Genomic DNA, 14,404 nt, shown 5'->3' with positions numbered 1-14,404 from the left:
GATCCCAAAACCAGACAAGGATCCCATCAAAAAAGAGAGCTATAGACCAATATCCTTGATGAACACAGATGCGAAAATTCTCACCAAAATACTAGCCAATAGGATTCAACAGTACATTAAAAGGATTATTCACCACGACCAAGTGGGATTTATTCCAGGGCTGCAAGGTTGGTTCAACATCCGCAAATCAGTCAGTGTGATACAACACATCAATAAAAGAAAGAACAAGAACCATATGATACTCTCAATAGATGCTGAAAAAGCATTTGACAAAGTACAACATCCCTTCCTGATCAAAACTCTTCAAAGTGTAGGGATAGAGGGCACATACCTCAATATCATCAAAGCCATCTATGAAAAACCCACTGCAAATATCATTCTCAATGGAGAAAAACTGAAAGCTTTTCCGCTAAGGTCAGGAACACGGCAGGGATGTCCATTATCACCACTGCTATTCAACATAGAACTAGAGGTCCTAGCCTCAGCAATCAGACAACAAAAGGAAATTAAAGGCATCCAAATCGGCAAAGAAGAAGTCAAATTATCACTCTTCGCAGATGAAATGATACTTTATGTGGAAAACCCAAAAGACTCCACTCCAAAACTGCTAGAACTTATACAGGAATTCAGTAAAGTGTCAGGATATAAAATCAATGCACAGAAATCAGTTGCATTTCTCTACACCAACAGCAAGACAGAAGAAAGAGAAATTAAGGAGTCCATCCCATTTATAATTGCACCCAAAACCATAAGATACCTAGGAATAAACCTAACCAAAGAGGCACAGAATCTATACTCAGAAAACTATAAAGTACTCATGAAAGAAATTGAGGAAGACACAAAGAAATGGAAAAATGTTCCATGCTCCTGGATTGGAAGAATAAATATTATGAAAATGTCTCTGCTACCTAAAGCAATCTACACATTTAATGCAATTCCTATCAAAGTACCATCCATCTTTTTCAAAGAAATGGAACAAATAATTCTAAAATTTATATGGAACCAGAAAAGACCTCGAATAGCCAAAGGGATATTGAAAAAGAAAGCCAACGTTGGTGGCATCACAATTCCGGACTTCAAGCTCTATTACAAAGCTGTCATCATGAAGACAGCATGGTACTGGCACAAAAACAGACACATAGATCAATGGAACAGATTAGAGAGCCCAGAAATAGACCCTCAACTCTACAGTCAACTAATCTTCAACAAAGCAGGAAAGAATGTCCAATGGAAAAAAGACAGCCTCTTCAATAAATGGTGCTGGGAAAATTGGACAGCCACATGCAGAAAAATGAAATTGGACCATTTCCTTACACCACACACGAAAATAGACTCAAAATGGATGAAGGACCTCAATGTGAGAAAGGAATCCATCAAAATCCTTGAGGAGAACACAGGCAGCAACCTCTTCGACCTCAGCCGCAGCAACATCTTCCTAGGAACAACGCCAAAGGCAAGGGAAGCAAGGGCAAAAATGAACTATTGGGATTTCATCAAGATCAAAAGCTTTTGCACAGCAAAGGAAACAGTTAACAAAATCAAAAGACAACTGACAGAATGGGAGAAGATATTTGCAAACGACATATCAGATAAAGGACTAGTGTCCAGAATCTATAAAGAACTTAGCAAACTTAACACCCAAAGAACAAATAATCCAATCAAGAAATGGGCAGAGGACATGAACAGACATTTCTGCAAAGAAGACATCCAGATGGCCAACAGACACATGAAAAAGTGCTCCATATCACTTGGCATCAGAGAAATACAAATCAAAACCACAATGAGATATCACCTCACACCAGTCAGAATGGCTAAAATCAACAAGTCAGGAAATGACAGATGCTGGCGAGGATGCGGAGAAAGGGGAACCCTCCTACACTGTTGGTGGGAATGCAAGCTGGTGCAGCCACTCTGGAAAACAGCATGGAGGTTCCTCAAAATGTTGAAAATAGAACTGCCCTATGACCCAGCAATTGCACTACTGGGTATTTACCCTAAAGATACAAACGTAGTGATCCAAAGGGGCACGTGCACCCGAATGTTTATAGCAGCAATGTCCACAATAGCCAAACTATGGAAAGAACCTAGATGTCCATCAACAGATGAATGGATCAAGAAGATGTGTTATATATACACAATGGAATACTATGCAGCCATCAAAAGAAATGAAATCTTGCCATTTGCGACAACATGGATGGAACTAGAGCGTATCATGCTTAGCGAAATAAGTCAAGCAGAGAAAGACAACTATCATATGATCTCCCTGATATGAGGAAGTGGTGATGCAACATGAGGGCTTAAGTGGGTAGGAGAAGAATCAATGAAACAAGATGGGATTGGGAGGGAGACAAACCATAAGTGACTCTTAATCTCACAAAACAAACTGAGGGTTGCTGGGGGGAGGGGGTTTGGCAGAAGGGGGTGGGATTATGGACATTGGGGAGGGTATGTGCTTTGGTGAGTGCTGTGAAGTGTGTAAACCTGGTGATTCACAGACCTGTACTCCTGGGGATAAAAATATATGTTTATAAAAAATAAAAAATTAAAAAAAAATAAATAAAATAATAGTATGAACTCTTGATTTAATATACCATATTTCATTGATTCTAAGATGTACATTTTGAATATTAACATAATTCTAATGAGAATGCATTTGCATGAGATGGTATCTTAAAATTAATGGCAATGTTTTCTTTCTTAGTAGTACACAAAATTATAACTGGCCACATCTTAGAGTCAAGGAAACACAAGTGTGTTCTCACGTTCTGCCCACTGAAGTAAAGAAATGCTGTCGCTGCAGCATGATATTTTGACCTCTACCTACCATTCACGACTAAAAGGAGCCAATGTTATTTGGATAAATGGTTAAATCCAGGCTTTGGGACATAAAATTTCAATCGGAGACTGAAACAAAATGTAAAGAATTGTTTTTAAAACAGGGTCATTTGTAAAGGATACAGGAACCAATGTGAAGAAATTCGTATTGAAAAAACTTGCTACAATTTGAGCAGTGAAAAGTAACAAGATAACAATTCTGACTGAAATATGTTGAATACAATTCCCATATATCCTTGCAATACTCAAGAAGGAGAAAGCAAAAAGCAAAACTGACTACTAGTAGAGGGGACTATAGTATTAAATTTTGCTATTTAAAATTAGGTTCTATAATGGAGGTTTCATAAAAAGTATCCAATGACTACAGGCATTTGATATATATATCAAAATATAGGCCATCTGTGCATAGCAACCTAGTGGGACTTAGAGTTAAGTGGGATATTTGAAAAAGAGTGATAAAAGATTTGTACAAGAAACTTTCAAACCTGTCTCTATTTTCCACTATTTCTGTTCTAAGAAGATACCCAAAGTCCAGAGTTGGGTGAAGCAAAGGAGAACAGGTTGAAGAGAAGTGAGAAAGGAAACAGGAAACACAAGCTGCATCCTTTTGATTAATATCAATTACTCCTTTTTCTTTACCATCAAAACATGCATAAACAGACTAAAACAGCTCTAAACAATGTTCTTATATTTACACATAATATCTTCAGTTAGAGCCTAAAATGTCACTAGATCTTCACTTATTCAGAATTTACATAATCACAAGGTGGAAACTAAACTTCAGTTTCTGATGATCAGTTTAACCTTTAAATCGCCTGATTAAACTCCGTCTTCACTCTTAAAACCCCAAATTAGCAAACAAGCCACAATATAATATATGCTATAGCATAGGTCTTCTGTGAATAGCTGGGATCTTCAACTGCTTCAGCTGCAATACAAGCCATTGAGCCTTGGTCAATATAAGCCAATTTGAATAATCAATATGACAACCTTATTTTTCTAATGCAAACAGGATTGCTACAGTAAGGTGTCTCACTGCCACATCACAGTCATGGCCTCTTTTAACCCCTAATTAGATTGAGGCGATTATCCCTGCTCTTCCTTACAAGTGTACAGCTTGGATAAGGGATGACAAAAGCTATCTGCCACTTATTCAGCCTTTGCAGATAGCAGGTTATCCAGGGAGATAGAGAATAAAATCAACAAACAATTGTTATTCATATCATCATCTAAAGTGTTAAGATAGTCACAGTTTCCATACATGCACAGTGAATATAGCCCAGAGCATGAGGTAACTGCAGACTGCTTAAGAACATCAGGGTTACACAGATGGAAATTCATGGTGATGTTGGGGAATTATGTCTAAATCAAATTCATTTGCATAAAAAGTAATGATCGGGGATTTGTCTTTTGTATATAATATATGAAGATTTCATTATGTTTCTCTTCATGAACTCTTTGAAGTAAATTTTAATATTGATTTTTCTAAACACATAGCATTTATCATGAAAAGAATGCCAAATTAATGGTCTGTAGAAACTTAAATGCATTAAGATTCAATTAAAATACTCTTAAATATAAAACAGGAAACTTCTTTTCACTATGATACCGCATGGGTTCTCGTATTAAATTTACATGATCAAGGGTTATATCATTAACTCTGTGGATTTCAATTTTTTTTTCTTAACAACCAATCTCTGAAATTTTGGTCATCACATCAGACCAACTATTAACAAGAGAACTGTGGTCACAATAAAGAATAGAGGAGTTGCAAAGACACCAAACTGACAATCTCCTAGTAAGTTTAACTAAGCTAATGTGAGGACAATATAGAAAGCTGGGCCCACTGATAAGAAAAAACTTTGGGGGCAATATCTGCATCTACTCTGATGATGATAAAATCACAGCAGATGTAGTAAGATAAGGAAATGTGGAAAAGGATTTCGTATCTTTTCCTTTCCACTTGCAAGTGTCAGTAGGTGCCTTTTTTTAAGGTCATAATCACTTTGCTAAAAGAAAAAGAATGGGAAAGCCACGTTTCATATGGAATTCTGTTCCTATTATTCATTCAGTTAATTAACATTGTTGCTTTTAATGCAGCCAACTAGAAATATACTCTTTCCAATAACTGAGGTCCCATCCCTAAACTTCATCAAGTGCCACTCTAAGAACAACTAAAACATTTTAAATATAACCACTGGTAGCAAAAAATCTGCCATATAAGCATGATTTCCATACACAGCCATGAGTTACTGAACCCAGATTGCCATGTAGAGTGCTATGATTATCTGGTTATCAGTAGATCATTTAACTAAACTGCATCATGAGTTTAATTTAGTGATTGCTAACCTGTCTGCACATTGTAAGATTATCTAAACCTGTGTGCCTTGTTCCCTTGACACAGGCTGAAACATGACTTCATTCTTTCTTTTTTTTTTTTAAGATTTTAAAATTTTATTTATTTGACAGAGATCTTAAGTAGTTGGAGAGGCAGGCAGAGAGAGAGAGGAGGAAGCAGGCTTCCTGCTGAGCAGAGAGCCTGATGCGGGGCTTGATCGCAGGACCCGGACCATGACCTGAGCCGAAGGCAGAGGCTTAACCCACTGAGCCACCCTGGTGCCCCAACATGACTTCATTGTTATTGACTCAGAATATTGAGCAGGACTTGAAATCCGAATCATAATTCACTTCTAAATGTGTCTCCAGAGCACCACTGTTGGACATAGATACCAAAGCGTATTTTATTCACATGTATGCATTTATGTGTATGTGAATATATTGTCTTTTTCTTACACATTTACAGTCAACAATTTCATTTTAAACATCTGATTTTTAAAAAATATATATTTTATTTATTTGACAGAGATTACAAGTAGGCAGAGAGGCAAGTAGGCATAGAGAGAGAGGGGAATACAGGCTCCCTGCTGAGCAGAGAACCCAATGCGGGGCCCGATCCCAGGACCTTGATATCATGACCTGAGCCCAAGGCAGAGGCCTAACACTGAGCCACCCAGATGCCCCTACACATGTGATTTTAAGCAACATGCTTTTCTTAGTATTCCAGATATCATTTAAGAGGCAAAGTGGGAGGTGCTTGAGGGGTAGGGAGGGAAAAAAATGAAACAAAATGGGATCGGGAGGGAGACAAACCATAAGAGACTCTTAATCTCACAAAACAAACTGAGGGTTGGGGGGGGGCTGGGGTTGGGGTTGGGTTATGGACATTGAGGAAGGTATGTGCTATGGTGAGTGCTGTGAAGTGTGCAAACCTGGCGATTCACAGACCTGTACCCCTGGGCTAGTAATACATTATATGCTAATAAAAAATTAAAAATTAAAAAAAAAAGAATAACTTCACTCTTATAGTCTTATTTTAATCCATCTTTCTTGTGCGTTATTTTACTATTTTTCAGCTTTCTTTGTTCTTTTACTCAGAACTTTATATGTGCTTGAAAAGTTACCAGCAACTCTTTATTAAAAGTACAATAAAGAACTAGACCTTGAATAATTTGAGAAATCAAAGTGAAAAACTAAATTATAACATATAAAACTATTGATTTTCAAACTTTCTTCTGCAGCTCAACTTTATACAAAACTCCAATACTGTCAGCATATCTCAATAATATTCCCACTCAAAAGAAATAATGCATTATTGGTTTTTTGCTTGGATTAAGAACCATGCAGCATACTGCAAATTTTAAAACATTAAATCTGAGGCCAATAAATAAAAGGTCCATGGTCCTTATCCAATTCTGGATTTCTAACTAAAGAGTGGCATGATAGTCACAGGTTAGTCACACATTTGAAGAGAGAATTAGAAAATGGTATTTTAGAAAGCAAGTAATTTACTCAGGATATGGGATTTAGTATTTTCAAGGTCATTTTCAGGTAAGAATAATACCTAGTTATTCTTCATTTTTACTACAATTAAACAAGAAATAGGACAGCAAACTTAGGTTAACTACAGAAAAGCATTTCTAAAGTGTGTTAAGTACCTGACTAGATTACTAAAGGAGGCTGGAATTCTCTTATGTCAAGGACTTGAAAAGGATACATTTTAATTTTTAGGAATGGATACTCTGAAAGCAGAATAAAGGACTTGTGACAGTCCTTCTCACCTTAAAATAAAATTCTTAAAACCATGTGCTTATGGAGTATCAAGCTTTTGTATTTGTTTCATTCCTAATTTAAAATGTATCTAAGAGGAATATATAAATAATGGAATATTCCAGATTCGATTTGGTAGAGGGCTAGAAACAAGGGGGATAATATATGAATAGGGCTCAGCACTGCATGAGAAAAGGAAGAAAGTATTAAAACATGAAACAATTTAAAAAAATTAAAATTTCATATTATAACAAGTCTTTAGGTAAGTTATAAAATAATGTATCACCTACTAATACAATCTGTGAACAAACTATAAAGAACTTCAGACAAATTAAGTACAATTCACACCCCCAAAATTGATATATGTAGATAAAAATCTATTATTTTATTTATTCACTTAATTTTTTCACCAATATTGAGCAAACAAGCCCATTTGTTTTGTTTTGTTCCCCAATGGGGATCAGGTATTATATACGGAAAAAATATATCAAAGCAATTTATTCATTAAGAATGTGTGCCTTAGAAATCAAACCACTATAAAAATTCTTTTTATGTTGCCAGATCAAATTTTGAATGGGCCTTAACCAAATGATCAAAGTTACCGCCACCATAATGAAAAAATACCAGCATTCTGTGAGTCCTAATATGATGTGCTACAGATGACACAACGTTATTTCTGTGATATTTCTGTCAAAAAAAAACACACAAACTGAATCAAATCATTAGGATACATTGGACAAACCCGAACTGAGGGACATTCTAATCAAACAACCAGCCTATATAATTCTAAAAATGTGAAGATCACGAAGACGAAGAAAAGCCAAGAAACTAGTTTACATTAAAGGAAACTAAAGAGACATGACAACTATCTATAATACATGACCCTGGGGGCGCCTGGGTGGCTCAGTAGTTAAACATTCGCCTTCAACTCAGGTCATTATCCCAAGGTGCTGGGATCAAGCTCCGCATTGGGCTCCGTGCTTGGCGGGAAGCCTGCTTCTTCCTCTCCCACTCCCCGTTTGTGCCTCCTCTCTCACTGTCTCTCTGTCAAATAAATAAATAAAACCTTTTGGAAAAACAAAAAAAAAGTACGTGACTCTGGACTAGACTTGATCTTTGATGGAGGGTAAAGGTGGTTGACATGCAAATAGGAGGTTATATGACATAACAGGAATTATGAACTGCTGATTAGATAATACCATGTCAATGTTAAATTTCTTGATTTGGATTACTGTGTTGTGGCTACATAAAAAAAAAAAATTCTTACAGGATAACCACAAAAATATTTAGGCGTAAAGGGACTGATACCTGCCACTTACTATCAAATGATTCAGAAGAAAGAGTACTGAGAGACAGAGAATTTGATAAAGCAAATGAGGCAAAAAAGATAAACAATTGGTGAATCTGGATAAAGTATTCATGAGAGTTCTTTACTCTTCTTGTCTAAGTTTGAAGTTATGTCACTAAAGAGCTACAAAAAACCTTAATTGGGTATATTAATTCCTACAGAGTACTTTCAGTTTCAGCTAGAAACCTACCTCCTTCAAACCTGACAGCACCAGAAAAAGAAAACTCATATTTAGGAGGCAAGGACATCTACCCTTTAAAGAGGTATACATAGAGCATATAGTCCTAAAGCATTATTTAATATACTTAGAAATCTGGAATTTATAAAACTATTTAGGAAGCATAAAACTAATTTTAAAATGCCAGATTTTTACTATTTTCAGTCTTAAAATGTTTTCATCTGATGATAATCTCACAAATCCAATCACCTGCTGTTTTAAGCATCCCATTTCTAAGGTGATATGAACTCAGTAATTTTTTCCAGGAATTTTATCAATAGTGATATCAGAATTGAGAGACTATGAGGGAAAACTCATGGCATACAATCGAAAAAGATGGGATCCCCCCCCAACATTGACTTCAGAATATAAGAAGCTAAAGCCATCCAGATACAAAGGATACAGTTCGTAATGGTTTACTACAGTTCTTAAAAGAGCTCTGAAAGTGAAACTAGCCTTCTGGGATAGCTGACAAACAAATGTCTGAACACCCGTGTGTGATGTGTTATAATCTACAATAAGCAGGTCTGAAGTGGTTTCACTGAAGCACCAGAACACTTACTTCCTGGGTGCTCAACCATCCTTTCATCAGATCTGTCAATATCCATCCCTTTTAGTAATAGTCAAGAAACAGCATCATTAAATTCCCTCTAAAAAGAGTATTGCAATCAGAAATGACAAAGTAAATTTTCCATCACCCACAGAAATAAGAAGTATCATATTATATTATAATTATTTTACTGATTCAGTCAATAAAATTTTTGGCTAGAGTAATAATATTTTTGGTACATTAAAAGTGGGCACTTACTCACTGCTAGCAGTGGAAGAAGGGGGAATTCATACCAGCTTCCCAGGGTACAAAATGGCAATGTATGTTAACCTCCTAAAAACCAATACTCTTTAACCCAGCAAGTTCATGTCAAGGAATTTATTCTACAGAAATATAAGAAATATACACATACAAAAATATTTCTGCATATATGTACAGATACATGAACATGTACAGATATATGTATATGTACAAGAATATCCATCATTTCAATAAATGAAAGCAACTTATATGTCCAAAGACACAAGGATTTTTAAATAGGTTAGTATGCATCTATACAATGCAAAGTATGCTACTCTTAAAAATGATGACATAATAGATTAGCATATTAGTACATCTATCAAATTTTTAAATAAACTAGAAAATATATACACGTATACTAAAAATTGTATTTAAGTTAAGAAGGGTGCAATCAAAAGTATCTACACCTCTTTGGGAGGCCACTTTTCTATACAAGAGGTTGTGGCAGCCTACACCAGAAGATGACAAACTATAGTCCTTAAACTAACTTGGACCCCCCTTCTCCGCCCACCCCTCCCCCACTTATGTAAGTAAAATTTACTGCAACAAAGACATGCCTATTCATTTATTTATTGTCTGTGGCTGCTTTTCACATTACAACCACAGAGCTGAGTAGTTCTGACAGACACTGTAAGTCCACAAAGCTGAAAGTATTTACTATCTGGATCTTTACGGAAAAAAGTTTCTGAATGCTGGTCCAGAAACCTAGCTCACATTTCTCTCCAATGCTTTCCAAACAGTCTTTCAATTTATCAAATTATATGATATAATCAGAGACTAACTGGTTTCCAAACTATCTTTGCATATGCAACAGGAGAGTAAAAGCATCTCAATCCATTCACTCACTCCAGCCAAGGGGGAAAAATGGAGCAAGAAGGAGAAAGATGGAAAGAACAGAAAGGAAAGGGGAAGATAAGGATTAAAGAAGGGATAAGAAAAGTTTGAAAGCCACTGATCTAAATAAAGGGTCGAAGGAGGAAGGGAAGACAAGGCGATCCTTATTTGGTAAATGAGTTTGTATTCAGGAACTGAGTTTGTAATGGAACCCACATCTCCTAATATATTCCATGTATATTTTATAGATGTATTCCCAATTCTCAATTGGGGGAATAGCAGATAGATTTTTAGGTATTAAAATGGTTTGCGTAAATTTAATTTTTCTCCTAGGGGGGCAATTAGGAGAAAAAAAATCTTGAGAACAATGGTATATGGAAAATATTCCTTAATTGTAAGTTCCCTTATACAGAATATTAAAAGGCTCTTAATTACTAATATACACATTTTAACCCATCATTTTTGGTTCCAATATGCACAAACTACAAATCAATCCTGTTATCAGCCAGTCTAAAAAGAGGAAACTCTGGGTGGCTACAGAAAAGGGAAGGAAAGTAAAAGAGCAAAAAAAACTTTACTGTAGTGAAAATGTGTAGAGAAAAGTAAACTCAAAACTCAGAACTGTGCACCCTTAGCATCTGTAAGAAAGAGGGTGCTGAGGGATGTCTGGGTGGCTCAGTCAGTTAAGTATTTGCCTTCAGCTCAGATCATGATCCCAGAGTCCTGGGATCGAGTGCCACATCAGACTCTTTACTCAGCTCAGAGCCTGTTTCTCCCTTTGCACCTTCCCCTGCCCATGCGCTTGCTTGCTCTCTGAAAAATAAATAAGTAAGATCTGAAAGAAAGAAAGAAAGAAAGAAAGAAGAAAGAAAGAAAGAAAGAAAGAAAGAAAGAAAAAAAGAAAGGAAGGAAGGAAGGAAGGGGATGCTGAGCAACATGCTACACCATAAAGTTACCACCATGGGCAAAAGCCTAAATAACCTCATATAACACTAGGCTTGGGGCACACAGATTGAGAAAGACCTAATCAGTAATCTCAAACATTCAGGTTATTTGTTATCTCTTCAACAACAGTAGGAACCAATGGATATAAACAACTATCAGCACTTCAGGGAAGAGAAATGGAAAGTTTTTAGTACGAAAGAATGAAAATAGAAATTAATGGTTGTACTAGCTACTAAGCTATTGTCTCTGTCATAAATCTAGTACAGAATTCTGCAAATGGTATTCTTCCTTCGCCAGCTAGCACCCTGTTAAATTCTGCTAGGAAGAGGTGTTAGAAAGTTGAATAGTTCCAGCAAGTGAGAAGGGCTTCCCTGTTTTTACTTGCTGCTCCTGTCAGGGCTGCCATGGCAACAAGTCTTTCCCCTAGAGGAAGTAACTCCTTAGTAGAGTAGGTTCCAATTTCTAGGTTGTTGTTGTTTTCCATTTTCCCAGAACCAGACCCATCACATTCCCTCAGAGGCCACTAGCAGTAGCCAAGCAGCATCTACTTCTCAAAGGTCCAGCTCTTAGTTCTGTGAAGCCCATACCACAAACCCCTGGAGGTACCAACACTACTCAATCAACACCTATTCTTTCCAAGTCTGGATCCCAGTTCTGCCCTTCTCTGAGATCCTAAATTCTGATAATCTAAATCCTCTTCTCTCTTTTTTTCCCCTAAAGATTCTGGAAAATACATGGAATGCTTCACAAATTTGTGTGTCATCCTTGTCAGGGGCCATGCTAATCTTCTCTGTATTGTTCCAATTGTAGTATATGTGCTGCCAAAGAGAGCACCCAACTTCTTCTCTTTGTTCCCCTAGAAGCAGTACATGATTCTTGGTATTACTATCTCTGTTATCTCAGCGTTCCCCCTTTTAAATCACCTTCCCATACTATTTAACCAACTCACCATAAAAAATTCTGTTAAGATAAGGAGTGTGGTTTCCTCTTCCTGACTGATACAATGGTATCAAATACTTATTTTAGATGTAATTAATATTCTCTTTAGTGTTTTAGTTTATCTAAAAAATATTTTTAAGGACTATTAGAATTTTATTCACACTTCAGTCTCTATAAATGTTTTTGTTTTTTCTTGTTAGGTGTAAGTTTTTTTTCTCCCACAATTCTTTTGGTTAAATCTGTGAGAAAGCACCAACAAGTCACTAATGTGTTTGTTATACTTAATCTGTCCTATACCTTCTAATTGTGTCTAAACCCAAAGAAATGCAAATCTTCCTTTTTAACAATAACAGCAAACCCTTTAGTTTGGGCAGCAGTAACTGGAATAGCTAGTGACAGGTAGAGGAATGGCTTTTAATGAGTTATCAAGAGGCAGCAGATTAACTGAATCTTCAAATCTCAGAAAATGCCCACATTTATTAATACATATTTTTTAGATATATACTGGAGTTAGTCACAGTGGGGAGATACAAAATGTCTAAGTGTAAAACATGTACTTCAATAAGAGTTATTTGTACAACTACTTAACTATTGACTTAATCTTAAATAACTTAAGAGTTATTTGTACAACTACTTAACTTATTGACAAATCTTACCTTGATTGTTACCTTGGGAAAATAACATAATTTAACCTCTGGTAGCCTCAGTTTTCTCATCTGCAAAGATGTTATACGTCTAACATAACAATCTAAAAAATTTCTTTTAGTGTTAAGGCACTAGGAGTTCAGCATCATTATCAAGAGAAACAAAAGACTGGTTTTGTAAAGGGAAAAAGTAAAGAGGTAGAAAGAGGAGTTATCAAGATGGATAGTTTAAAAACATAATTTGAAAGAGATTCAAATACATAATGTTTGAGAATTATCTTCTTCCTCTAAATCAAGGAAAGAGAAGAAAATATATGACAGGCCAATTATCTGGTTAAAAAGATAAAAAGTTTCTTTATTTCTGTGTTATTACAGTCTTTGAAAACATTTACTAAGTCAGGAATGATACTTCTTAAATTCTCTTCCAGATAGAAAACATGTCATTTTTTGTTTTTCAGTTTAAAAATTAAGTCAGTTTTGATATTCTTCTCTCAGATCGTCTGACCACATGCCATACAGTAGACTATATGCTTTCACAGCTTATTTATAGAAACAGTTAGATTTAAAGTACCAGTTAAGAGGAGTCTTGGTGGCTCAGTGGGTTAAGCCTCTGCCTTCAGCTCAGGTCATGATCTCAGGGTCTTGGGATGGAGCCCCGCATAGGGCTCTCTGCTCAGCAGGGAGCCTGCTTCCCCCTCTCCCTCTTTCCCTGCCTTTCTACCTACTTGTGATCTCTCTCTGTGTCAAATAAATAAATAAATAAAACCTTAAAAAAAAAGTATCAGTTAAAGGTTCATGGGCTAGGCCAGATCATTTATCATTTAGCAGTTACCGCTTAACTTGGTGCAACTCGTAGGTTTTGATGCAAGGGAAATTTGGTGAAAACAACTTTCAAATTTAATAATCAATTAAAATTACTTCAATGTAAACTGAGGGAAAAAAACTGAAGGAGGATAACTAACGTTTTTAAGAGATCTCCCTGACTGCTCTGTTGATAATGGTTTGTAGGGAGGGTAAGAGTGAAAGTAAGAAGTCCAACTAAGCTATAGTTCAGATAGAAAATGATACTGGCTTGATCTGTATCAGTGGAAATATCACTCCATTCATGTATCAGTGGAAATAAATTTTAAAAAAAAGATCTTTCTTTTGATGGCCTCAATAAGGTCAAACATTTTTGTAGAGGATACTAAAGTAACTGAACTAGAAAAATAGATAGCAGAAAGAAAGAAATATATGCTAACAAGATATAAATGAGGGATACAGCTTGGTGATAATGACAAGCTTGTTAACTTGTTAAGATTTGACTATAGTACAGTAGAGCATGGGACTATTGATCTCGGGGCCAATAGTTCGAGCCCCACATTTGGCATGACTATAGGAGTAGGCAGCTTAGAAAGGTTAGAGACAAAGATAGTTACAAGTGAGAAAATGGAAGCTAAATGAGAAGTAATGCTATCATTATTAGCAAATACCTAGATATTCCCCTACTAACATCTGTTGGTCAGAATGTTTTATATAACATATATAGTATACTATATGCAAATGAGAACATTATAACTGCTAATAAAATATCTAACTTATAATGTCCCTCTTAATGTTATTATTAATCTAACCATATACCCAAACTTATCAGTCCACTAAAATAGCAATGGCTTTTAGAACTTTCATGGAGACGTTCAGCAACA

The 14,404-nt window shown here is 35.9% G+C and overlaps 1 protein-coding gene and 1 non-coding gene across 2 annotated transcripts in view; both read right to left on the bottom strand.

Moving 5' to 3' along the window:
• Positions 1 to 14,404, bottom strand: part of RSRC1 (arginine and serine rich coiled-coil 1) — a 430,058-nt gene that overhangs the window by 261,046 nt on the left and 154,608 nt on the right. The gene's annotated exons all lie outside the window — the stretch shown is intronic.
• LOC123394579 lies at positions 11,865 to 11,970 on the bottom strand. The gene has a single exon (XR_006609338.1). It is a non-coding gene; the product is annotated as a U6 spliceosomal RNA (small nuclear RNA).

The sequence above is a fragment of the Mustela putorius genome, unplaced genomic scaffold (assembly GCF_011764305.1).
Source record: "Mustela putorius furo isolate JIRA1106 unplaced genomic scaffold, ASM1176430v1.1 tig00003834_pilon_pilon_pilon, whole genome shotgun sequence".
NCBI classification, from domain to species: domain Eukaryota; kingdom Metazoa; phylum Chordata; class Mammalia; order Carnivora; family Mustelidae; genus Mustela; species Mustela putorius.
This window is presented reverse-complemented; position numbering and strand designations above follow the sequence as displayed.